The sequence below is a fragment of the Cynocephalus volans genome, chromosome 12 (assembly GCF_027409185.1).
Source record: "Cynocephalus volans isolate mCynVol1 chromosome 12, mCynVol1.pri, whole genome shotgun sequence".
NCBI lineage: Eukaryota > Metazoa > Chordata > Mammalia > Dermoptera > Cynocephalidae > Cynocephalus > Cynocephalus volans.
Window position 1 is genome coordinate 10,474,945 of NC_084471.1, and position 27,724 is coordinate 10,502,668.

Consider the following 27,724-nt stretch of genomic DNA (forward strand, 5'->3'; position numbering starts at 1 on the left):
AAGGTTCTTTGCAGCCTAGGGAGAATCTGAGAAGGCTTCACATTAGAGATGAGCCCAAGCTGGAACTTGAAGTACAAATTAATCACATTAGGAGAAGAGGACACACAAGGAAATGACTTGCACAAAGGCATGGCCATTTGATAAAACAAGAAATAGTTCCCCAGTGTTCCTTGGGGAACTGTGAGAATTTAAAGCTGGCTATGGCCAGATTTTTGGGGAGTGAGTTACAGGTGAGTGGCAAGAGATAAGGCTAGCAGCTGGAGTGCAGATGTTATCTTCAATGTCACTATATGTTACTGTAAGAAATTTAATGTTGAGAGTGTTTAAATAGGAGAGTAACATAATAAGATTAGATAAATGCTTAACAAAAATGCTTTGAAGCCAGTTACTAAAACAGCACAGGCCTCACACAGGAATATATAACCAACAGAACCCAAAAGTAGACCTATGTACATTATATATCGGAATTTGGTATATAATAAAGGTGGCATTTCTAACCAGTAAAGAAAGGATAAATCATTTAATAAACGCCATGGGGACAATTGGTTATCCATTTGAAAAAAAATTTAGACCCCCTCCTTCACATCATACAAGGAAACAAAATCCATTTAGATTTGGAATTAAATATTAATAAAAATACAATAATTATTTTTAAAACAAAATATTTTATGGAGTAGAATACAAATTCTATAGGAATTTCTTAATTAAAACAGGAGACTCCAAGGAAACTCCATTCTAGAAGCAGATTAACATGGGCCTGCTTACCAACATGCAGGTCATCACGTTCACTCTGCTGGAAAGCAGAGGCAGTGGTCTAAAGCAGTGGTTCCCATCCTACCTGGGGAACTTTGTAACATCCCCCCCAAAAGCATCTCAGAGCTTCAAGCCTGAGGGAGAGACCTTCCTTTAGTAAAAGTTTTCATTTAAAAAATAAACATGGTTTTTCAGTAGTAATCAGTGATTAATCATAAATAATTTTAAGAGATTAGAAAAGTGCTTTAATGAAAGGTCTTCAAGTAATACAGTAGTATGGATACTTCGTGAAAAAGTTTCCACTACCGTATCTAAACTTTGTTTAGCTTGACAATATGTATCTTTACAGTCTTCAAAGAATGCAAACTTGTCCTGTGACCCAGCAATTCTTTTTACAGAACTTTAGCTAAGAAAATAACTATGGGAGTATGCAAAGATAGATGTACAAACACATTCATTACAATGTTGGCGATACTCATCAAAAGTTGGAAATAAGCTAGACTGAGTATGGGAAATTATTATATATCCATATAATGAAATATAGTGCAGTCATTAAAAATGAAGTCTACTTACTGACATGGAAAGGCATTCAAAACATATACTGAGTAGATAAAGCTGATTTCACTTGAGTGAAAAAATTACTTCCAAGTGTGTATACACACACACACACGGAAGACCAACCATCGCCCAAATATTAATAGTGGCTATCTCAGCTACTGGGATTAAAATGATCATGCGTAATATGTATTTTATGAATTTGTCTACAATAAGTATTTATTACTTGTATAATAAAGTTTTCTTTTTTTAGATATCTGTGTTCAATTCCCATCACACAAAGTAAAAGCAATGAAAACTTCTTTCAGCCCAACAAATGCAAAATACTCAATCACAGTGTGGTTCGAAAATAAAAAAATTAATAGTTATTATAAGAAGAGATGTGCAGAGTAAAAGTCAGCAGAATGTTACTTTCTCGAAAGACAAAGTAGAACATCTCCAGGGTAGAGTGGTTTAAAGGAGTAGCCTAGATTCCTGTTGGAATAATTCCTTGGTATAACCTCTTGATTGGGTTCAATAAGGTCAGGAACTGAAACTGTTTAGTATTTCCCTTAGCTCTCAAAAATGTATATGTTTAGTAAAAATATCTGTGCAACTACTAGGCAGACCAGACAGAGCACTTAATTTGGAGGAAGACACAGGTTCTAGAAATTATCACACATTAACTGTGTAGTGCTAAACTATTCACTTACTTAACCTCTGAGCTGCAACATGATCACCTGTGGACAAAGAACCATGATCATCCTGACTCCTCTCCCTCACTGGGAGCCTGCAGTGGGAACCAAATGAGAGCTCAACTTCTGCTTCAGGCCATGATGAAGCATCTAGTACCAGACTTGCCTTCCCATTATAAACAATTGGAAAATTATATGAAACAACTATTTCAGACATTGAACAACAACTAGCACTGTGACCTCTGAGAGAAGGGAACCAAAGAGATGAGTCCTGGAAGCTCCTGCTTTCTGCTTGGAGGCACTTTCCAGACTGTGGCACTGGGAGAGAAAACCTAAACAGAGTGCAATGGGCTAAATAATTTGCAGAGTCAGAGTTCAGGGTTTGGGGAGGTTGAAGTGGCTGGAATCTGTAAGGCAGAGTACCACAGAGGAAAGAGCTACACATAACATAATAGCTCCAAAAATGTGCACGGGGAGGCGGATAGGGGGTGTGTGTTTGTCTCCTTGAGTCTTCAACTAATACCAATCTGTAGGGTAAAACTCCATAAGGCTGGGCAAAGACAAACTATTGGAGAAAAAATAACTAGGGAGCTTAAAACTGAACAGTTCCTAGAGTTCACATCCACCTGGAAGACACCTGAGTTCCAACCAGCCAGAGTGGAAAGACTTCACTGAGCACCTCAGGCATTCAGTAGAGACCCTAAAAGGGTCAGGCTTTTGGAGACAGCAAAATTCTAGAAGCCTAGAATAAAGGTTACTCTAGACCCACCCTAAACACATTTAAAACCCAGCCTAGAAAGGATCAATCTGACCCACAAGTGACTTCACTGCTTGTCGAAACAAAACTCAATTTAAAGAAAGACAACAAAATCAAGATACCTAATGACATAACATTCACAATATACAGTGTCCAAAAAAAATTACTAGACATGCAAAGAAGCACCAAAATGTAACCCATAATGGGAGGGGAAAAAATCAGTTAACAGCGACAGACTCAGAAATGACAAAAATGATGGAATTAGTAGATAAAGTTTTTAAAACAGCTATTATAAATATGCTGAAGAATTTAAAGAAAAGCATTAACAAAATGAGAAAAGAAATGAAAGATATAAAAAACTTCTAGAGATGAAAAATAAAATAACTAAAATGAAAAATTCACTGGTTCAATCTAACACAACAAAAGACACTACAGGAAAAAAGATCTATAAACTAAAAAAAAAAAAAAAAAGAAAAGAAAAGAAAAAAGCAGAGCCTCAGTGGCCTGTAGGACAACAGGAAGTCTAACATGTGTAATTTGAATCCCAAAGGGTGGTGAGGGGGAGATATTTAAGAAATAATAGCTAAGCTAAAACATTTCCAAATCTGTTTAAATTTATACGCACATAGACCCAAGAATCCCAAGAAAATCTACCCAAGGCCCATCGTCATTAAATTGCTGAAAAACCAATGATAAAATCTTATAAAAGCAGCCAGAGAAAAAAGGCACTGCTATGGTCTAAATGTTTATATCCCCCCCAAATTCATATTGAAACCTAAATCCCCACCGTGGTGATATTCAGAGGTGGGTTCATTAGTGGGTGATTAGGTCATGAGGACTCTGCCCTCACTAACGGGATTAGTGCCCTTATAAAAGAGACTTGAGGAAGGCTTCCCCCAATTCTACCATGTGAGAACACAGCAACAAGGCACCATCTAGGTAGTGGTGAGCCTTCACCAGACACTGAATCTGCTGTTGCCTTGAACTTGAACTTTCCAGCCTCCAGAACTATAAGCAATAAACTTCTGTTGTTTATACGTTACCCAGTCTAAAGTATTTTGTTATAGCAGCAGGAATGGACTAAGACAAGCACATTATATACAGATGAACAAAGCTAAAAATGACATCTGACTTCCCACTAGAAATAATACAAGATATATATATATATATACTTGTAAGTATAACAATACTCTCATATTGTTAAAGGCATCTTTAAAATGCTTAAAGACTGAAACTGTTCATCTCAAATTCAATAGCCAGCAAAAATAGTCTTTAAAAGTAAAAGAGAAATAAAGGGGTTTTTCAATAAACAAAAGTGGGGAGAATTCACTGCCACCAGATCTTTACTACAGGAAATGCTGAAGCTTTTCAGGCTAACAAAAATAATACAGATAAGAACTCAGATCTAAACAAAGAAATGAATGGCACTGGAAGTGGTAAATATGTGGGTAAATGTAAAAAGATTCTTCTTTTTCAGGTTTTTAAATGCCATTAAAAGAAAAATAGTAACAATGAATTTTGGGACTTATATGCAGAAGTAGAATGTATGACAACAATAGTCCAAAGATATAATGGGGAAACGAAAGTGTACTTTATAAAGTTTTTACACTATGAATAAAGTGGCATATGATTTTAAGGCAGACTGTATAAGTTAAAAATGCATACTTAAGCTGTAGAGCAAATGCTATAAAAGCAAAACAAAAGTTTATATCTAACAGAAGAGATGAAACAGTAAACAAATAATCAAAAAGAAGTTAGGAAAAGAGAAAAGAATAAACAGAAAACAGTATAAACAGAAAACAAATAGCAAAATAGTAAACTTAAACCTAACCATGTAGAAAATGATATAAATGTAAATGGTCTTAACACCTAAATTAAAAAGAAAATATGGTAAAATTGGATTTTAAAAAAGATCCAGCTATCTGCTATCTAAAAGAAATTCATTTAAAAAAAAATAAAGACATAGATAAGCTAAAAGTAAAAGGATAGAAAAAGATCACCATGCATAAGCTGGAGTGACCATAGTATCACACGATATAGACTTCAGGACAAGGAGTATAACCAGAGATGAGGAGGCATTTTGTAAGTATAACAGGCTCAATTTGCCAAGAAGACGTTATAATCGTAAATGTTTATACACCCAATTACAGAGGTTCAAAATACATGAAGCAAAAATGAACAGAACTGAGAGGGAAAACAGATAAATCCACAACTATAGTTGGAAATTTCAACACTCCTCTCAAAAAGTGATATAATTATTAGAAAGAAAATCAGTAAGGATATATGACTTGAACAACACTATCAGCCAGATTGACTTAATTGACAATAATAGCACATTATGCAAAAGGACAGCAGGATACATATTTTCAGGTATACACTGAACTATTCACTAAAGAAGACCATGACAAGTTTCAATAGATGGCAAAGGATTGAAATCATATGTATTTTATGAGCACAATAGAATTTTTAATCAGAAATCAGTAACAAAAATATATATGGAAAATCCACAAGTATTTGGAAATTAAGAAATAAACATATATAACACGTGGATCAAAGAGGAAATCACAAGGCAAATTAGATAATATTTTCAAAATGATAAAAACACAACATATACAATTTGTGAAATGTGGCTGTGGGATATAGCTAAGCAGTGCTTAGAGAGAAATTTATCATGTTAAATGCTTTTATTAGGAAACAAGAAAGGTTTGAAAGCAAATGACCTAAGTTTCCATCTCTAAGAAGCTAGAAAAAGAAGAGCAAATTAAACCCAAAGCAAGTAATATGAAATAATAAAGATAAGACTGGAAATCAACAACAAAAACGATAAAACAATAGAAAAAGTTTATGAAATTCAAAGCCAGTTCTTTAGAAAGACCAATAAAATTAATAAGCTTCTAGCTAGAGTGAAGAATAAAAGAAAGAAAACACAAATTACCAATATCAGAAATGAAAGAAGGGACATCATTACAAATCCTACAAATATTAAAAGAATAATAAAAGAACACTATGAACAGCTTTATGCCAATATACTAGGCAGCTCTGATGAAACAGGAAAATTCTGTGAAAGACATAAATTACCAAAACTAACACAAGACAAAACAGAAAATCTGAACAGCCCACTGATACAATTAAATTTAGAATCTGCATTAGCTCAAAGCATACTCAATATATGTTAATACATATATTTGGAAATTCATAATAATTTAAATATTTCACCATCTATAAATGTACTGATTTCATATACTCTAAAGATCGTTTTTCCACATCTACATCCTTTATTTCTTAATTTATTAGCTTGAATTATTTACCATTTCTTATCAGAGGAGACAATTATATTACTCTTCTAAGTTCTACTTAACAGCCTAAAATATCAGCTTTATTTTTAAATTTAATACTTTTTATTTTTTAACCTAATTGGCCTTTTGCTATTTGAGACTATTTACCTCCTCTGACTTCACAGGAAGCTTTTGCTCACTGCTCTTATGTTAGTCCCATTTCATAGTTTTATTTCTATTAAATTAATTTTACAGTTAATTTTCCTTTCATCAACCATCATTTTTTCCTTCCCTTAATGACTAGAGGCTCTTTGACAAGAGTTCCCAGCCCCTTCAAAATCCCAATAAAAGAGGCCACTAGATTCTTATGCTCCACAAGCCAAAGCTTTGCTATAAGTTCATTAGAAACCTCTAGTCCAGCTTCCCAGCCATGTCAGAGAAGCTCCTGTTTAATGCAGAGTGCTGAATCCTAAAAGGCTGTGTGATAAGACAAGGACTGGTTGTCCCTAAAGGAAGTCAAAGAGTCCTTGATCTCCACTTAACAAAAAAAAGTGGTCTATACTGCACTCTGCAAAAACTAGGACTCTGAGGCTGTTAAGTTAGGAAATAGGCATCCTAGAATCCCTACGACTATTTCTGCTGTCCCACATACATAACTCTAGGTACAAAGGCTGGAAAAAAACTCCAGACCCTATGTACCTGTAGTGTATATAGCGGGGGTGGGGACTGGCGGTTAGGGGGATTGCCTGTTATGGACTTGGGACCAAACTATATGAGAACAATATCCTTAAGTTGAACACATTTCAGCTAATACTTACTAAGTATGCCCTCATTTAAAAGCGTACATCTAACAGCCTCATGACTGTTCTCAACCTTTTTTTTCTCGCTTATGTCCCAGCAATGTATATCTCCACTGCGAGGCCAGTTCTTGACGTAGTTAGTGTTCAATAAATGTTTTTTGAACTAAACAATAAAAGAATCTGAATTCCTTTTTTTTGGCGGCTGGCCAGTAAGGGATCTGACTTTGGTGTTATAACACTGCACCCTAACCAACTGAGCTAACCAGCCAGCCCTGAATTTCATATTAAAACAAAAGTTCACACTTTCCTAAGAAGAAAATTCATGTTTAGATGCACTGTGCTCTTCATACATTTATTGTGGGTTTTAGAAAATAAATAATATCAATAATGTCCTTGGATGTAATCACTGGGACCACACCTGCACCATGTTGCCCATATGCTTACCTTGAGAACCACTGACTTGGTGAATGAGCCTACATCTCACTTTGAGAGGGGATGGGCCGGCCGGTTGGCTGAGTTGGTAAGAGCACAGCCTGTAACACCAACACCAAGGGTTCACATCCCCATACTGGCCAGCCATAAAAAAATAAAATAAGTAAGAGGGGCTGGCCAGTTAGTTCAGTTGTTCAGAGCATGGCGTTATAACACAAAGGTCAAAGGTTCAGATCCCTTTACTGGCCAGCCACCCCGCCCCCCCCAAAAGTAAGTATTCTATTCAGGAAACTGTGCTATCAAATATTATGTACTGTTTTCTTATTTTTCAAAAAACATTTTTTGCTAAATAATTTATAATATTTCTGTATCTGTGTGAATAATACTCACTTTCACTTTGGAGCAACTAATATTCAAAAAAATGTATTTAATTAACAGTTCAAAACCATTCCATTTCAACAAAAGCTCTAGAAATAAAATTTATAACTGCCAGCTACAATAGGAAAAGTCTTTTCCATAGTTTAGCATACAATAAACATAAAATCAATTCACGTGGAGTTATAATGCCTAATCAGAATTTCCCAAACTGTCCCCTAAAATGTCTGAACTAAAGAAAAAAATTAGTTAAAAAATACCTGAATCCCTAGAAGAGCTACCAAACAAGTGGTCAAAAGCTGGTGAGGTGATGGGCACAGCAGAGCAGAAGGAAGCTTCTATTTTTTATTTATACTTCTGTACCACTTGGACTTCTGTTTACCATAAGCATGTATTCCTTTTATAAAGATTTATTTTTTTAAGCTACCACATTAGCAGATCATAGAAAAGGTCGGTCCACAGAAAGCATGCTGTTCCTTCTGAAGTCTTTCTACTTGAGATAGGATATATATTACATGAAGTACTGCACATGTTAAATCTCTTTTCCTGACTATTTATGACCACAAAGCACCACTGAAAGGGGAGTGGAGAAGAGTAGAACTATGAGATTCTTCATATAAAGCCAGCAAAGTGTAGGAAGTAGCTAGTGGAGGTGTCACATGACAGTGACAGCTGCATAAGGTATCAAGCTTTGTAAAGAAAGAGGTGTTCTAATTTCTATTAACTGGTTTGTAGAGAACAGATTTAATCTCATATCCTGAAGAAGAAAAAAAGGAAAGTGGGTTTCATTTTCTAAGGGTAACGATGGTAAGCAAATGTTAGAGCTAAGGAAGTAAATATTGTACAGTCCATAATCCCTTATCCACGATTCCAAATTCCAAAACTTCTGAAAACAAAAAAATTTCTATAATTCATTTTACGGCAAAACCTGATTTGAACTTAATTGGCAGCAAAATCTGACCTGAACTGATGTAAGCCTATTTATAGTCTATCCACTTTAGTAAGAACAGTCATAGCTTTGGCTGCTGAAATATTAATATATTTGACTATGAAGTACTGCCCCTGACCCTGCAGGGGCATTACATAATACATGGTAAATACATCTTATTAGCTTTCCAAAAATAAAAAGAAATCTGAATTATAAAATACATCTGGCCCTTGGAGTTTCTGATGAGGAATTGTGGATCTAAAATGGGTTATTATTAAAATGGTCCTGTCGACCTTCACTGAAATACATTGTTTTTTCCAAAAATATCCCTTTAAATTAATTTGAACTAATTCTTTTTCTAAAACTTATCACTATGAAAACATTGTACTTTGAATACCTATAAAGATATAACTATTATTAGTTACAATATTTTATTACATTTTAACATTATTTTCATTCATCCTCTCTCTGAAGGCAATGCTGAAATAAGCCTTTAGCAGGGGAGTGATATCAGAATGGAGTGAAGATATAAAGTTCAAAAAGCAGACTTCTGTCAATGTACTCCAACTCTTCTTCTGATGTTAAAAAAAAAAGAGCACGAAATTTGTTAATGTATCAAAGAGGAACACTGATTTTAAAAGTCAACAAACACCAATTTAAATCATTAAAAGAATCAAAATCAAATAATAAGTCACAGGATCCAAGTAGTTATTGAATCACAAAAGTTAAGGAATAGAAGAACATCAATTTTAGCCCAGTTATATATCAATTCTATTATATGACTAAATGACTAATGATAACAAAGCATGCAAAACTCAAAGGTCTCTATCACAGGAAGAAAACTATAAAGCCAGATTAAAGCAAGAACTAATACATAAAACTACCTTAAGAACATATAATTAAAATGAACTAAGAAGATTTCCCACGAAAAACAGGAACAGAACGAACATTTTAATAAATATAAATAAAAAATATAAATAAACCCTTGAATTACATGAAACAAAATTAGTTAAAATTTTCTCTCAGTTACATCAATCCTTCCCCCCAACCAACAACTAACATACCAGAAACAATGCAGTCGAACAGAAACCTCATTTCACAACTGGTAGACATGAAAGCCTCTTTTAATAGATGTGTGATGTGCAGAAGAACATTAAATTATTTTTGTCTAAAAGAATCTCTGACAAAATTATACTCAAAGAAAACTAAAGACTAAATAATTCAAAACATTCCTTGAAACAACTTTAGCAGCAAAATTGGTTACGAGACACTAGAAACAAAGGATAGTGCTAACTTTACACATATTGTTTACTAAAGTGTGGCTTTTACTATTCATGAAAAATATATGACCATCAGAAATAGAATATATGAAAATATCACTAATACACGGAATTCTAAATTAATTTTTTAAAAAATTTAAAACCTCAGGGTAAAGTCCACCCCATCCATATATATGAATTTAAAAGAAAAATTTCCTGCTGTAACCTTCCTTTTACTTAAAAAAAAAAACCACTGAATTGAAAGAAAAGAGAAAAATAAAAGACGACAACAAGAAAATACTAAGATACAAGAACATCAAGACAGAGAAAGCCAAGAGGATATCACATAAGTACGAGTATCCACTCTCTTTACTACAAGGTTTACTTTAAAAGAACTGTGAAGCCATAAATTCAGTTAACTAAAAATGTGAAATTAAAGAAAATCAAAGTTTAAAGCTAAAAATCTAAGAATTCAATCCATAAGAACACTTTTTAAAAGTCCTTATACTTCCTAATGGAGGTGGGGTGAGGTTGATAGGACCCTAGGGTGCTAGAAAACAAAGACTATGGAAAAGAATTTTAACCCTTTCCCTCCCAAAAAAGGATTTTAACCAGTGATTAAGGTAGTATATAATGTAGTATATACCACTCTACTAGGTTCTAAGAATATTCCTCAGTTAATTACATATCCAGTGTGATAGTTAATTTTAGGAGTCAACTTGACTGGATTGAGGGATACCTAGATCACTGTCTCTGGGTATGTCTGTGAGGGTATTTCCAGAGGAGATTGGCCTGTGAGTCGGTGGACTGAATACGAATGATCTACCCTTATTGTAGGCAGGCACCATGCAATTGGCTGGGGATCCAAATGGAACAAACAGGCAGAAGAAAGGTGAATTCTCTCTCCCTCTCTGCATTTTCCCACCTCTGTTGCCTATAACAAAATACCTGGAACTGGGTAATCTGTAAAGGAATAAAATTTATTTCTTATAGTTCTCAAGTCTGGGAAGGGGGGCACATCTGATGAGGGCCTTTCTCTTGGTAGTGACTCTACAGCGACACTGGATATCACATGGTGAATATGGCTGAGCAAGAGAGAGCTAATCTTCTCACCTGCTCTCCTTTTAAAGCTGTCAGACCCACACCCATTATTACCCATTAAACCATCAACGGATCAATCCATTCACAAGGGTACAGTCCTTACAATCTAATCACCTCTCAAAGGCCCCACCTTTTAAATAGCATAATTGTATTTCCTGTCCTCTTAACTCTGCTACAGTGGGGATTAAGCCTCAGTTAGCTTTGGGGGGATATTCGATCCACAGCACTCTTTTACAGCGTGGGACGCCCTTCTCCTCCTGCCCTTGGACATCAGAGCTCCAGGATGTTTGGCCTTTGGACTCTGGGACTTGCACCAGTGGCTTCGTAGAGCTCTTGAGCCTTTGGCCTCAGACTGAGAGGTACATCATTGGCTTTCCCTGGTTCTGAGGCCTTCCAACTTGGACTGAACCATGCTACCAGCTTCTCTGGTTCTGCAGCTTGCAGACGGCTTATGATGGAACTTCTCAGCCTCCATAAACACGTAAGCCAATTCCCCTAATAAATCCCCTCTCAAATATCTCTATCTCTATCTTTATGTATCCTATTAGTTCTATCTCTCTGGAACATTAACTAATACATCCAGATTCAAGGCACCTCTTTAAACTAGGTCATTTATATAATTCCTACAGTGTTAGACAAATAGAGACATGTGCTCATGCTACTGGAATTCAACATCATATATGAATAACTTACTTACACTTATGAAGGCATTAATAATGCTGTACAAATACCAAAAACCAAGTTTACATACTTTATATCATGTAATGTATTTTGACAAGGTGATCTTTTTTTTTTTCTTACATAGAAATTAATTAGTTGACTATCAAGACTTAAGAAGTTTCCATAGTTAAAAGTACAGTGTACTCAGGAAATGTACATAAGTATTCAGACATCAGTGAGTTTATTATCAAGTATGAAGAAGAATATCACAAAAAACAATTTAAGAAAGTTTACTATGAAGCAGTTAAGTACAAGTTATAAATATAAACTAATGATACCAAACATAAACCAGAAAATACAGAGAAACATTCAAATTGAAGTTATTTTTCACAATGCACATACCTAAGAAGTTCTATCTTTATCTCAATCAGGATGCCATCACAGAAATCTTTTGCAACTCTTATTTTGCTTCCAAACTAGTTTACAAATCACATAAGGAAATCTGCCTTATTACTCCTAACTCATTTTGGACCCTAAATAATACTACCCAGGCAATAAATCACTTAACCAGACCTAAAAAATGACTCTTGGTTGGTCATCAAAATCAAATCCACCCTGAAAGAATGAAGTTTTTCCCTACGGAAATTCCAAAGAATATCTCATACCATGGAAGCAACTCCTTAAAAATTCCTCAGATGTTTTCAGAAAAGGCAGGACTTCTGCTTCTGGAAAAGATGGAGTAATAGGGACTAGATTTATCCTCACACCTGAAACAACTTAAAAACCAGACCAATATAAATAAAATAACAGTTTTCAAGACACTATTCAAAAGGCAGCATAGGATAATGACCCCTGAGAGATGGTAACAAACAAGGCAAACCCTTCGATCGGGGTAGCTTGCTGCTTAGAGAAAGTTTCCAAGCCACAAAACAGGGAATGAAAACCCAGGTGGAACTCAGATTCAGCACAATTTCTATCAAAATCCTGGCTGACTTCCTTGTAGAAACTGATGAGCTGATCCTAAAATCCACATGGAAATTCAAGGAATCTCGAATAGCCAAAACAATTTTGAAAAAGTACAAAGTTGGAGGACTCATACTCCCTAATTTCAAAACTTACCACAAAACTATAATAATTAATAAATTGTGGTACTGGCATAAGGATGGACATTTAAATCAATGGTACAGAGTTAAGAATCTAGAAATAAACACTCAGTTACAGCCACTTTCACAGTAATGGTGCCAAGACAATTAAATGGGAAAAGAATAGTCTCTTCCCAATACCATACACAAAACTTTACTCAAAATGGAATAGAGATTTAAATGTAAGAGCTAAAACTATAAAACTCTCAAAAGAAAACATATGAATAAATCTTTGTCACCTTAGATTAAACAAAGACTCCAGAGATATGTTATCAAAAGCACAAATGGCAAAAGAAAAATTAAAGTGAACTTCATCAAAATCAAAAACATTTGAGTCAAAGATCACTATCACAAAAGTGAAAAGGCCTGGCTGGTTGGCTCAGCTGGTGAGAGTGTTGTGTTGATAACACCAAGAACACCAAGGTCCAGGTTTGATCCTTGTTACCAGGCAGCAAAAAAAAAAAAAAAAAAAAAAAGGGAGGGGGACAATACACAGAATGGGAAAAAATTTTACAAAGCATACATCTTAAAAGGAACTTATATCTAGAATATGTGAAAACTATAATAATTCATTAATAAGACAAGTAACCCTATTTACCAATGGGCAAAAGATTTGAATAGATATATTTTTCCAGTAAAGACATACAGATATCCAATAAGCACATATTAACAACATTAGTTTTTGGGGAAATGCAAATCAAAACCACAAGATAACATTTCATACCCAGCAGGATAACTATACTCAAAAAGACAGATGATCAAAAGTGTTCGTGAGGATACATAGAAATTGAAACCCTTATACACTGCTGATGGAAATGTAAAATGGTGCAGCCCTTTTTGAAAGCAATCTGGTAGTTCATTAATGATGAATTTAAAGCAAAAATAAATACACAAACAAAAAAACCCACAATATATGGTGGGATTTATAACATATGTAGAAGTAAAATGTATAACACAAAGCCTCGGAGGGATGAAATGTAGACACACAATTGTAAAATTCTTATAAGTGTTAACATATTACTTGAAGATAGACTGTCATAAGTTAAAGACGTATACTATAAACTACTAAACTAACGCAACAAAGAAATACAGCTAATTAACCAAAAAAGAAGATGAAATAAAAAATACTTAATGAAACAGAAGACAAAAAAGGGGGGAAATGAAACAAAGAATATATGGAATTAGTAGAAAACAAATAGCAAGATAGGTTTCAACCAAACCATATCAATAGTCATATTAAACGGAAATGATCTAAACATTCAGATTATCTTTAAAAAGCAAGACCCAACTATATGCTGCCTCCAAGATGCCCACTTTAAAAATAAAGAAACATTTAAAATTGGGAGAATATATACCATGCTAATACTAATCAAAAGAAAACTGGAGTGGCTATATTAATATCAGAAAAAGTCAGCTTCAAAGGAAAAAACGTTACCAGGAATAAAGAGGTTCATTTCATATGGCTAGGGAAGTTAACTCATCAAGTGGTCTTTATAATTCTAAACGTTTATGTACCAAATAACAGAGCTTCAAAATACACAAAGCAAAAACACACAGAACTGGGAGAGGGAAGGAAGGAATGAAGAAAAGAAAGAAAGAAAAGACTACAACAATATCTTGAACTTTCAGAAGGAGAGAACAAACCTAAGGATACTAGAGATGGGGGGTAGGAAGTGGGGGGTGGTTTGGGATGTGACAGGTCGGGTAAAGGGCATAAAGAAATATCACAATTTGTTGAAATGAACATGCTAATAATAAATTTAAAAATTAAAAAAAAATACAGAACTGTAAGGAGAAATAAACAAGTCCATGATTATAGTTGGAAATTTCAACACCCTCCCTCAATAACTGATAGAAAAATTAAAAATCAGTAAAAATACAGAAGAACTGAACAACTCTATCAACCAACTTGACCTAATTGACACATACAGAATATTCCACCCAACAAGAGCAGAATACACATTCCTTTCAAGTTCATACAGAACATTTATCATGAGAGACCATATTCTGGACCATAAAGCAAATCTCAATAAATTTTAAAAGATTCAGTAATACAAAGTGTACCAAAAGAGTTTATATAACGTAATCTGAGGCTGCTATCCTTAGAAAAGCTTGCTTGTGAACACTGGCCCTTGGTTGCCATCTGGGAATACGAATTTCAGTAGTGTTCCCACCATTTTCTAATTGATTAGGGTGGATTACTGTGCCCAAATTGTATATACCATGTGGTTTATGCTGAACGCTTGCTTTCTTTCTGGGAGAGGGGAATTTTGGTACATGCTAGGTAGAGGGTACCTACATGACTGATCCCTGATAAAAACCCTGGATTCCTAGGCTCAGGCAAGCTTCCATGATAGGAAATACTACACACTTGTTGTTACAACTTGTTCCTAGAGGAACTGAAAGCTTACACCTGGTTTTCACCAGCACCTTTTCCCTTTGTTGATTTGTTTTATATTCTTTCACTGAAATAAATCTTAAGTCATTAATTTGACTATATGCTGAGTCCTGTGAGTTCTTGTAGTGAATCACCAAGCCCGGGGGTAGTCTTGCAGACCCTGTATTAGTCAGCATTCTCCAGAGAGACAGAATCAATAGGACATGTTATAAATATATGAGAGGGGATTTATTAGGGGAATTAGTTCACGTGATTATAAAGAAAAGTACCATGATAAGCCAACTGCAAACTGGATGCCAGTAGCATGGTTCGGTCCAAGTCTGAGGGCCTTAAAACCAGGGAAGCCGATAGTGTCCTTGGTGTAAGTCCTGGAATCCAAAAGCTGAAGAGTCTCGAGCTCTGATGACCATGGATAGGAGAAAGCAGTGTATCCCAGCTCCAAGGAATAGAGAGTGATTCGCTTTTTTCCTCTGTCTTTGATTTTCTCCAGACCCCCCATGGATTGGATGGTTCCTGCCCACATTGAGGGTGGGTTTACCATCCAGTACACTGAGGCTCTCATACTAATCTCTGCTGGAAACACCCTCATTGACACACCTAAAAAGATAGTTTTATCAGGTTTCTTGGCATTCCTTAATCTAATCAAGTTGACACCTAGAATTAACCTTCACAGACCCCCAACATACAGTCTTTTCTCTGACTGCAACAGCATTAAATTAGAAATCAATAACAGAAAGATATTTAGAAACCTCCAAATATTTGGAAATCAAATAACACACTTCTATTTTTTTTTTTTAATTTTATTTTTTATTTTGTCGATATACATTGTAGCTGATTAATGCTCCCCATCACCAAAACCTCCCTCCCTTCTCCCTCCCCCCCTCCCCCCCAACAATGTCCTTTCTGTTTGTTTGTTGTATCAACTTCAAATAATTGTGGTTGTTATATCTTCTTCCCCCCCCCCCCGGTTTGTGTGTGTGTGTGTGTGTGTGTATGTGTGTGTGTGAATTTATACATTAATTTTTAGCTCCCTCCAATAAGTGAGAACATGTGGTATTTCTCTTTCTGTGCCTGACTTGTTTCACTTAATATAATTCTCTCAAGGTCCATCCATGTTGTTGCAAATGGCAGTATTTCATTCGTTTTTATAGCTGAGTAGTATTCCATTGTGTAGATGTACCACATTTTCCGTATCCACTCATCCGATGATGGGCATTTGGGCTGGTTCCAACTCTTGGCTATTGTAAAGAGTGCTGCGATGAACATTGGGAAACAGGTATACCTTCGACTTGATGATTTCCATTCCTCTGGGTATATTCCCAACAGTGGGATGGCTGGGTCGTATGGTAGATCTATTTGCAATTGTTTAAGGAACCTCCATACCATTTTCCATAGAGGCTGCACCATTTTGCAGTCCCACCAACAATGTATGAGAGTTCCTTTTTCTCCGCAGCCTCGCCAGCATTTATCGTTCATAGTCTTTTGGATTTTAGCCATCCTAACTGGGGTTAGATGGTATCTCAATGTGGTTTTGATTTGCATTTCCCGGATGCTGAGTGATGTTGAGCATTTTTTCATATGTCTGTTGGCCATTTGTATATCTTCCTTAGAGAAATGCCTATTTAGCTCTTTTGCCCATTTTTTAATTGGGTTGCTTGTTTTCTTCTTGTAAAGTTGTTTGAGTTCCTTATATATTCTGGATATTAATCCTTTGTCAGATGTATATTTTGCAAATATTTTCTCCCACTCTGTTGGTTGTCTTTTAACTCTTTTAATTGTTTCTTTTGCTGTGCAGAAGCTTTTTAGTTTGATATAATCCCATTTGTTTATTTTTCCTTTGGTTGCCCGTGCTTTTGGGGTCGTATTCATGAAGTCTGTGCCCAGTCCTATTTCCTGAAGTGTTTCCCCTATGTTTTCTTTAAGAAGTTTTATTGTCTCAGGGTGTATATTTAAATCCTTAATACATTTTGAGTTGATTTTAGTATACGGTGAGAGGTATGGATCTAGTTTCATTCTCCTGCATATGGATATCCAGTTATCCCAGCACCACTTGCTGAAGAGGCAGTCCCTTCGCCACTGAATAGGCTTGGTGCCTTTGTCAAAGATCAGATGGCAGTAAGTGTGTGGGTTGATTTCTGGATTCTCTATTCTATTCCATTGGTCAGTGTGTCTGTTTTTATGCCAGTACCATACTGTTTTGGTTATTATAGCTTTGTAGTATAGCTTAAAGTCAGGTAGTGTTATGCCTCCAGCTTTATTTTTTTTGCTGAGCATTGCTTTGGCTATTCGTGGTCTTTTATTGTTCCATATAAATGTCTGAATAGTTTTTTCCATTTCTGAGAAAAATGTCTTTGGAATTTTGATGGGGATTGCATTGAATTTGTATATCACTTTGGGTAGTATGGACATTTTCACTATGTTGATTCTTCCAATCCAAGAGCATGGAATATCTTTCCATCTTCTTGTATCCTCTCTAATTTCTCTCAGCAGTGGTTTGTAGTTCTCATTATAGAGATTTTTCACATCCTTGGTTAACTCAATTCCTAAGTATTTTATTTTTTTGGTGGCTATTGTAAATGGGCAGGCTTTCTTGATTTCTCCTTCTGCATGTTCACTATTGGAGAAAAGAAATGTTACTGAGTTTTGTGTGTTGATTTTGTATCCTGCTACTGTGCTGAAATCATTTATCAATTCCAACAGTTTTTTTGTAGAGGTTTTAGGCTGTTCGATATATAGGATCATGTCATCTGCAAACAGGGACAGTTTGACTTCATCTTTTCCAATCTGGATGCCCTTTATTTCCTTCTCTTCTCTGATTGCTCTGGCTAGTACTTCCAACACTATGTTGAATAGGAGTGGTGAGAGTGGGCATCCTTGTCTAGTTCCTGTTCTTAAAGGAAAAGCTTTCAGCTTTTCCCCATTCAGGATGATATTGGCAGTGGGTTTGTCATATATGGCTTTAATTATGTTGAGATACTTTCCCTCTATACCTATCTTATAGAGGGTCTTTGTCATGAATGAGTGCTGAACTTTATCAAATGCTTTTTCAGCATCTATAGAGATGATCATATGGTCCTTGTGTTTGAGTTTATTAATATGGTGTATCACATTTATTGATTTGCGTATGTTGAACCAACCTTGCATCCCTGGGATGAATCCCACTTGATCGTGATGAATAATTTTTCGTATGTGTTGCTGTATTCTGTTTGCTAGTATTTTAGTGAGGATTTTTGCATCTATATTCATCAAGGATATCGGCCTGTAGTTTTCTTTTTTGGTTATATCTTTACCTGGTTTTGGTATCAGGATGATGTTTGCTTCATAGAATGAGTTTGGGAGATTTGCGTCCGTTTCAATCTTTTGGAATAGTTTGTAAAGAATCGGTGTCAATTCCTCTTTGAATGTTTGGTAAAATTCTGCTGTGAATCCATCTGGTCCTGGGCTTTTCTTTGTTGGGAGCCTTCTGATAACAGCTTCAATCTCCTTTATTGTTATTGGTCTGTTCAAATTTTCTACGTCTTCATGGTTCAGTTTTGGGAGCTTGTGTGTGTCCAGAAATTTATCCATTTCCTCCAGAATTTCAAATTTGTTGGCGTATAGTTGTTTATAGTAGTCTCGAATGATTCCTTGTATTTCAGATGAATCAGTTGTAATATCGCCTTTTTCATTTCTAATTTTGGTTATTTGAGTCTTCTCTCTTCTTTTTTTTGTTAGCCATGCTAATGGTTTGTCAATTTTATTTATCTTTTCAAAAAACCAACTTTTTGATTCGTTGATCTTTTGAATTGTTTTTTGGTTTTCAATTTCATTCAGTTCTGCTCTGATCTTAATGATTTCTTTCCGTCTGCTAACTTTAGGATTGGATTGTTCTTGTTTTTCTAGTTCTTTAAGGTGAAGTGTTAGGTTGTTCACTTGCCATCTTTCCATTCTTCTGAAGTGAGCATTTAATGCAATAAATTTTCCCCTCAATACTGCTTTTGCAGTATCCCACAGGTTTTGGTATGATGTATCATTGTTTTCATTAGTTTCAATAAACTTTTTGATTTCCTGCTTGATTTCTTCTTGGACCCATATGTCATTAAGTAGAATGCTGTTTAATTTCCATGTGTTTGTATATTTTCCAGAGTTTTGTTTGTTATTAATTTCTAGTTTTAATCCATTGTGGTCTGAGAAGATACATGGGATAATTGCAATTTTTTTGAATTTATTGAGACTTGATTTGTGACCTAATATGTGATCTATCCTGGAGAATGATCCATGTGCTGATGAGAAGAATGAATATTCTGAGGTTGTTGGGTGGAATGTTCTGTAGATATCTGCCAATTCCAATTGGTCTAGAGTCTTGTTTAGATCTTGTGTTTCTCTACTGATTCTTTGCCTAGATGATCTGTCTAATATTGACAGTGGAGTGTTCAGGTCCCCTGCTATTATGGTATTAGTGAATAACACACTTCTAAATAAGCCACAGGACAAAGAATGAATAAATAAATACATAAAAATTAGTATTTTTGAACTTAATGAAAACACATCAAAATTTGGGGGATGCAGCTGAAGAATTACTAAGTGCAATTTATAGCACTGAATACCTATATTAGAGGAGAAGAAAATTCTCAAGTAATCTTAGCTTCTACCTAGAAGAGTTAGAAAAAGAAGAGCATCAGTATCCAGCTAAGCCCACCATGCTCCTTTCCTGATGGAGGCCCAGTGTGCAGTGGCTGCAAATAGCAGCCTCCTTGGAAGTGTGTGCAGCCTGCTGCTTGCACGGGTTGCCCTAAGGGAACATTGGAGACAGCCCTTTCCAATACACATTCATGTCTCTGATCTAGTGCTGTCCCCAATCTAGGCTCCAGTCAGGTGTGTGGGGTGCTTTTGGAAATCCCCAGGGTTCACACTGGCCAAGTCATCAAGTCCATCTGCACCAAGCTGCAGAACAAGCAGCATGTGATTGAGGCCCTGCACAGGGCTAAGTTCAAGTTCTCTGGCCTCCAGAAGAGCCCCATCTTAAGAAGTGAGGCTTTACCAAGTTTAACATGGGTTTAACATGGATGAATTTGAAGACACGGTGGCTGAGAAGCAGCTAATCTGCATGGTTGTGGAGTTAAACACATCCCAAACCATGGCCTCTTGACTAAGTGGCAGGCCCTGCACTCATGAGGGCTTCCATTGTGCTACCCCCTACTTACTTATTCACACTAATAAATCCTATTCTTGTCCCCTTCCCCCACCAAAAAAATACAAAAAAAAAAAAAAGAGGAGTAAATGAAACCTAATCAGAACAGAAAAAAATTTTAAAAGGAAATAATAAAGATCGAAGTGGAAATCAATAAAACAGAAAATAGAAAAACAATAGAAAAAAAAGTCAATAAAGTTCTGAGCCTACCAAGTAGGCACCATGAGCAAAGCTCATCCTCCTAAAAAAAAAAAATTATGTACAAAAAGTTGTCATTGAAATTAAACGATGGCAAACATGTCTAAGGAATACTTCAGGGACTTGATCCCTTTATAAATCTTGTGATAGATGAATATGTGGGAGATGGCAACTAGTGGGTAACAATACTGGAATGGTGGTATTATGAGAAAACAGTATCATGTTAGAAGCTTTAGAACAAGTATAAATAATAGCTATCTATATTCAGCAGAAAAAGCAATTCCTTCTGTATGTCCCCTCTCCAAAGTGCCTGTTTTACTATGATGTAAAAATCAGTTTGTGTACATTTTCATATTAAACTCTTTTGTTAAATTAAAAAAAAAAATCAATGAAAGCAAAAGCTGGTACTTTGAGAAGAACAATAAAATGAATATATCTCTAGCCAGATGGATAAAGATAAAAATAGAAAAACACAAATTACCAACATCAGGAATGAGAGAGGCAACATCACTACAGATTGCACAGTGTTAAAAGGATAGTAAAGGAACATCATAAACAATTTTATGCCAGTGAGCTTGACAACTTCGGTGAAATGGATGAATTCTGAAAGACACAAACTACCAAAGCTCACTGAAGATATACAAGGGAACTTCAAAAAGTTAATGGGAAAATAGAATTAAAAGATAATACCAGGGCTTCCAGTCAAGATGGTGGACTACATGGTCCCCAGTGTCACTCTCTCCCACAAATCAACCAATTTACAACTATAAAAAAAGCAACAACAGCCAAGCTGGGGCTTCTAGAGCTCAGGGGAAGAGGAGGAGAGAGCTACAGAGTGCATGAATGCAGGAGAAGCCACAATGAGAGGAAGAAAAAAACCTCTCTGACCATTTTGAGCCCTGGCCACATCCAGGCTGGAGCTGCTGAGCACACAGAGCAGGAGCTGGCAAAAGCTGCAGCTGTGCCCTTCAAATGAAGTTGCTCAGAGGTAGCAGGGGAGAAGAGAGCCATGGTGGCCCCCAAGCCAGCAAGACCACTGATAGGGCTCCCATGGACCCACATAGGAGTGAGGAGCCACAACTGAAAAAAAGGAGCCACACAGAGGCTAGTGAGTCATCGCAAGGGACCAACACACAGCCCGTCCCATGGGAAGTGTTTGCAGCACGGGTGGTCGGGGAGACGAGCCCACCAGGAGAACATTGAGGCACAGCAAGGACAGCCGACCTGCCCCCCAATCAGTACAGGATCACTCAGAGGAAACTGGTCAGGAATACAGAATTGTGTGGGGTGCACTTTGATGAAAAGACCCCGGCCCAGATCAGAGTTTCTACACAACCCAGGTGCACTGGATCTCTTAAGAGCCAGAAGTACCTATAATGTCAACCATTAAAACCTGAGCTGCACAAAAAGTCTTCCCCAGGGAATCAGCAGCAAAGCTGCAATTTAGCTCAACCTCAGAGCTCAAGTGCTGGTCTCCACAGGAAGTTCCCCCATTTTAGAAGTAAGCGAAGGACAACAAATTAGTTCCAGTGCAGAGTTTAAATGGTGGGAACAGCAAATAACCAACACAGAAATGAAAGAAAAAACAAAGTATCCACAACCAGAGACAAAGTTTGATATTAACTAGTAAAGGTCTCATTTCACCAAAGAACACCTATAACACCTAGAATGACCGAAAGTCCCCTGGGCTACCAAGCCAGAAAGGGGGAAGGGCTAGGGAACTCGGCAATGGCCCCTCAACACCTGCAGTCGGTCCAGTGACAACCACCAAGCCGCAGCAGGAAGTGCCCCAGGCTCTCCAAACCTGGGGGCAGTGGGGGTCCTCATGCCTCGGCCATGCCACCCAGACACCCGCAGCCAGCCCAGCAGCGACCACTGAGCCACAGCAGGAAGTGCCTCAGGCTCTCCCAAGCCAGGGCAGTGGGGGGGGCCATGGGCTTTGGCCACGCCCCCCCTACACCTGCAGCCAGCCCAGCAGCAACCACCAAGCCAAGAGCAGTAAGCACCCTGGGCTCTACCAACCTGGGGTGTTGGTGGTGGGCGGGGCCTCAGGCCTCGGCCAGACCCCCCTGACACATGCAACCAGCCCAGTGACTACCACCAAGCTGTACCAAGAAGGGCCCCGGGTTCCCAAGCTGGGGTAGTAGGGGGCAACAGCTTTTGCCACACACCCCTGACATCTGCACCCAGCCTGGCAATGACCAAGCAAACACTGGAAGTCCTCTGGTCTCCCCTGTGGGAATGAGAGGGGTGCCACAGGCCTCAATCCCACCCCTCCTCCTTCCTCCTTCCATCCCATTTGCTTCCCCTTTCCCCCTCCCCCACCCTCCCAACTGCTCTGCAACAACATCCTAGAATGTAAAACATAATATTAATAAAATTACATTGTCTTAAAAAATATATATAATACCAGTCTTTCCATGAACTTTTTGAAGTACTCTTGTATAATCTGAACAGCATCATAGCTACTAAATAATTTGAATTTGTAGTTAAATACTTTCCCACAAAGAAAGCAGCACAACAGGATAGCTTCACTATGGAATTCTACCAAACACTGAAGGAAGAAATTATATCAATTCTTCATAAAATCTTCCAGGAAATTGAAGAGAAAGGAATAATTCCCAACTTATTCTAGTATCAGGCCAGTATTACCCTGATATTAAAACCAGACAGACATTACAAGAAAAGAAACTACAGGGCCGAGCCTGTGGCGCACTCGGGAGAGTGCGGCGCTTGGGAGCGCGGCGACGCTCCCACCGCGGGTTCGGATCCTATATAGGAATGGCCGGTGCACTCACTGGCTGAGTGCTGGTCACGAAAAAGACACACACAAAAAAGAAACTACAGACCAATGTTCTTCATAAACATAAATGCAAATTTAAAGAATTTTTATAAGTCTAATCTAAGAATATTTTCTAAAAATATAATATGTAATGACCAATGGGACTTATCCCAGGAATACAGGGCTCTTTATTGTTCAAAAATCAGTCAAAAGAATTCACTGTATTAACAGACTGAAAGAAAAACAAACTTTCAACAGATCTGAAAAAGCATTTGATAATCTTAATCCATTTCTGATTTTTTAAAAAAAACTCTTCAGTAAACAAGAATTAGAAGAGAAATTCTACAACCTGATAAAGTGCAACTAGGAAAAACACAGCTAACATCACACTTAGTGGTATGGGACTAAATGCTTTTCCGCTAAGACTGGTTAAAAAAAAAAAACAAAAAAACAGCAAGAACACCCATTCGTATCATTTCTGTTCAACATGGTACTGGAGGTCCTGCTAGTACAATAAGTTAAGAATTAGAACTCGAAGACTGGAAAATAAAACTGTCTTTCTTTGTAATTAATTATATATATTTTTTAAAAATCTGTAAAAATGCCACTAGAACTAATGAATGGAATTAGCAAGGGTTTTTTAGTTCATTATAGTCAGGACTATACTAAAAAAATTATGTATCTAAATGAAGAGGGTATTAAGAAAGGCTTCCAGGAAGATGAAGTTTAGAGAAGCCTTTTTGAGAGTAAGAAGGAAAATAGATTGGTAGCCAGAAGCAGGGAGAATAGTTTACATAAATCAAGCCTTTAGGGCCGAGCCCGTGGCGCACTCGGGAGAGTGCGGCGCTGGGAGCGCGGCGACGCTCCCGCCGCGGGTTCGGATCCTATATAGGAATGGCCGGTGCACTCACTGGCTGAGTACCGGTCACGAAAAAGACAAAAAACAAAAAACCAAAACAAACAAACAAACAAACCCCCCCCCCCCCCAAAAAAATCAAGCCTTTATAAAGCGTAGGGACAAAAAGAGAGAAAATCATATGCAAAATGAAGAAAAGACTGCATGGGAGAAGGAAAAATTCAAAACTAAGGAATGACAGCTGATACATGGAAGCAGTAAAGGGACTTGGCTCAGACAGGTGTTTGCATTTCACAGAATAAGAAAGTACAGTTTGATAAAGAAGGGAAAAGAAAATAGTATGCAGGAAGTATTTTCTGGGGAGAAGCTTAGGAGCAGGACAACTGACAGAAAGCTGTTTGAATAATCCAGATGTAGCCCAAGGATGACTTAAATCAGGATGGTGGCATGGAAACAAAAATGAGAGGCTCAAAGTCCAAAGCCACAGAGAAAAGGTGAGCTAAAGGACATGGCAATGCTTAAAGATCCAATGTTTCAGGATTTCAAGATTCAGGAATTGGGAGGATGGGTTACCAATGATAGGACCCCAAAGAGCCAACAACTTTTCAGAGGGAAGTGAAGCAGAGGTCCCTCTCAACCTCCAGTTACCTTTCTGAAACGCACCCTGAATGATAAACTCAAGGTCTGAAAAATAGGAGGTTAAAGGAAAACAAGAGAAAATGACATTAAGCACACATTTTTAAGTACAGTAAATAAGTTTAGAGAGCATATGCTTCCAAAGCAAACACGCTCATCAGTGCTGAGCCCTGGCTCTGGCGAGTTCAGGAAATGCAGGGTAGTGTCACAATGTGCTGAGACAGGCTCACAAGTTGTGGGGGGCAGAGGGTCCCCTTTTTAAAGTTTTCAAAACAGCCCTTGCAGGCTATAAATGTGATGTATTTTGCATTTTCATTCTCTTGTTTTTGTTATTTCTACAAAGAGCCTTTTCACTTTTTGTTTATTAGTGTTTTGAAAGTAATGTTTCTCCCCACTCCCCTCCCAATATATATTTCAGCTATATATTGGGAGCGTGGGACATAAATACAACTCCTCTGTCTATACCACTCCGCAGACCCACCTGCATGGTTAAGTGGGAATCAGTAATTATTGTGCCCTTTTGTTTAAGGGGGTTGAGCCTAACTGCAAAATAAAAACACCATACATTGTAAACATATTGGTATAAAAATGTAAACCTTTTATAGCAAAAAGGAGGTTAAAAGAGTAGATGAAATGATGAAAGGTTATTTTAAAATCTGTTATCCACAGTACATCTAACAGAAGAGGTCCTATATATAGAAGTCCTACGGAGATATACATCTGGGTAAAATATCTCCTCCCAAAAAGGGTATTTACTGAACATGATACACCATCAGCAAGATTTTCTCAGGAGGAAAACATCTAGCTCCTAGGAGAGCTACAGTTTCATCTTTTTCTTTGAATCTCCTTCCTCCATACAGAACCTTATACCCAGCAGGTGCTCAAGACATCTCTCTTGATATACTGACCAGGGGGTTTCTAGGTTAGGAAGCCTGGGTCATTTCTATTTTTTGAGGTTCCTAGGATGTGTTTTTTAAAATAAAGACATGCCAAAACAGCTTTATAAAAATCGTGGTATACTTTAAATGCATACATTTAATAAATCAACACCTTTAGGAGAAGAATAGGATTCACAAGACAACAGGATTAATAAACATGTTCACTTGTCATAAACCACAGATAGTGTGATGTGGTAACTAAAACAGGTATAAAGTTATAATCAATATCTTTAAATTCTGTGAATTTATCTCTATGATTGTTCACACTGACTATGTGCAAACCATTCTGCTGGGTGCCTTAGAAAAAATGGTATAAACTTGTTTTGAGCTCAAGGTACTCAAGATTTCTCCCTCTTCTGTTAAGGAGCTATAAAGAACTTCTAAGGATTATCATTCTACGTATGCCCATAGGAGGAATCTGGTGGCATTGCCCAACCAAATCTGACACCATCTCCATTCAAGCAGCTTCAATTTTTTTTTTTTTTTTCTCCCCAGGGTCCTTCTTGTATACCATTAAATATATTTTCTATCTTACTTTAGATGCTGTTGTCTTCTCAACCCTATCCTGCTTCCATTTTTCTCCCTTTCTTTTCCAGAATCTTGAAATAAACTATGCTCATTGCTACCATTCTCCCTACCATTCATTATCTCCTTAGTCCTTTGTAATCTGGGTCAATAAAGGAATACACAGAACTTACAATAGATCAATTGGCATCCTATTAGTGTGATCAGCACTACCAGAGCTTAATCACCTCCTCCCATTCTGAAAAATATCAAGCTCTGAATATGCAAAGCTGAGAAATTCCAGTTAGCCACCAAGTTACAAACACCCCACAAGTGTGCTTGAAAACGACTAAGTGATAACAGAAGGAAAGATGGCAAGAGATGGGATGGATCAGTTAAAGGGGACACTAAGAGTGATGGGCAGAGAAAGATAGATGGAAGGGGACAGGAGAGAAAAGAGCTGTTGAAACTAAAGCAGAGTAAAACAAAGGAAAATGGGCTAGATTTCCATTCAATTAATTTTCCTTTCTTCGTTTTTTGTTGAGAATCGAATTAGACTAAAGCTAGAACCACTTGGAGACTTAAAGATACGTAAAGACCTCCAAGTTGTAGAAATCATCTTTCCCAGAACATGTACCCAGAGGCCCTTCTGGGCAGTCCCTCTTTCTGATTTCACCCCTTTAACTGGTTCAGTGTCTGGCCATGTGAGATGGCATCAGCACTCACCCCAAGTGATCTAGAGGTCACTTCCTTCACTCTCTGCTCCTACAGATAAGCTTAAATGAGTCATCACTCTCTAATTCCACCTGACATCATTCATATGGTTAGAGATACTCTACTCAAGCAAGTATATTAACTAGAAGTGACAAGCACCATTCTGGTTCATGATTATCTTCTTTAAATGATACTTTATAAAGCCTTTCTGAATTCAAATATACTGAATCAGATAATTTTATTAGTCCATTTCTGTTGCTTATAACAAAATACACGATTCTGGGTATTTTATAAAGAAAAATGACATTTATTGCTTACAGTTTCTGAGGCTGAGAAGTCCAAAGTTCATCCGGTTGTGGTGACAGTGACCGAGGGGTCTCACATTGCAAGACAGTGGAAGCAGAGAAAGCAGAGAGAGAGACAGACTCTCCTCTTCTTTTAAAGTCCTCAGAACCATGCCCATGACCACCATTTTTAATCCATTCACTACTGCACGGTCCTACAATCCTATCATCTCTGTAAGGCTCCACCTTTCAATTACCATAATACATTTCCCACCCTCTTAACAGTCACAGTGGGGGCTAAGTTTCTAATACATAAAACTTGCAGGACACAATTCAAGCTTCAGGGAGTTTTGGGGGGACATAATTCAATCCACTACATATTTCTAAGGTCATTTCCATTTCCAAACCGCAGTGTAGTACAAGAGTCTGAGTCTGACATGTCACAGTGAACCTGTAAGTCAGCTGCTGGCCCTGTACACTAACACCAGCTTTATAAAGCATATCACTGAGCTAGTCATCTTCTCCATAGACTA

At 37.1% G+C, this 27,724-nt stretch overlaps 1 protein-coding gene, 1 non-coding gene and 1 pseudogene across 4 annotated transcripts in view; 2 read left to right on the top strand and 1 right to left on the bottom strand.

Annotated features, from left to right (window-relative positions):
• Positions 1-27,724, bottom strand: part of TNRC6B (trinucleotide repeat containing adaptor 6B) — a 259,377-nt gene that overhangs the window by 223,227 nt on the left and 8,426 nt on the right. The window lies entirely within an intron of this gene.
• On the top strand, positions 19,768-19,903 carry LOC134361390 (small nucleolar RNA SNORA70). The gene has a single exon (XR_010021417.1). It is a non-coding gene; the product is annotated as a small nucleolar RNA SNORA70 (small nucleolar RNA).
• LOC134391527 (small nuclear ribonucleoprotein G-like) lies at positions 20,502-20,724 on the top strand (annotated as a pseudogene).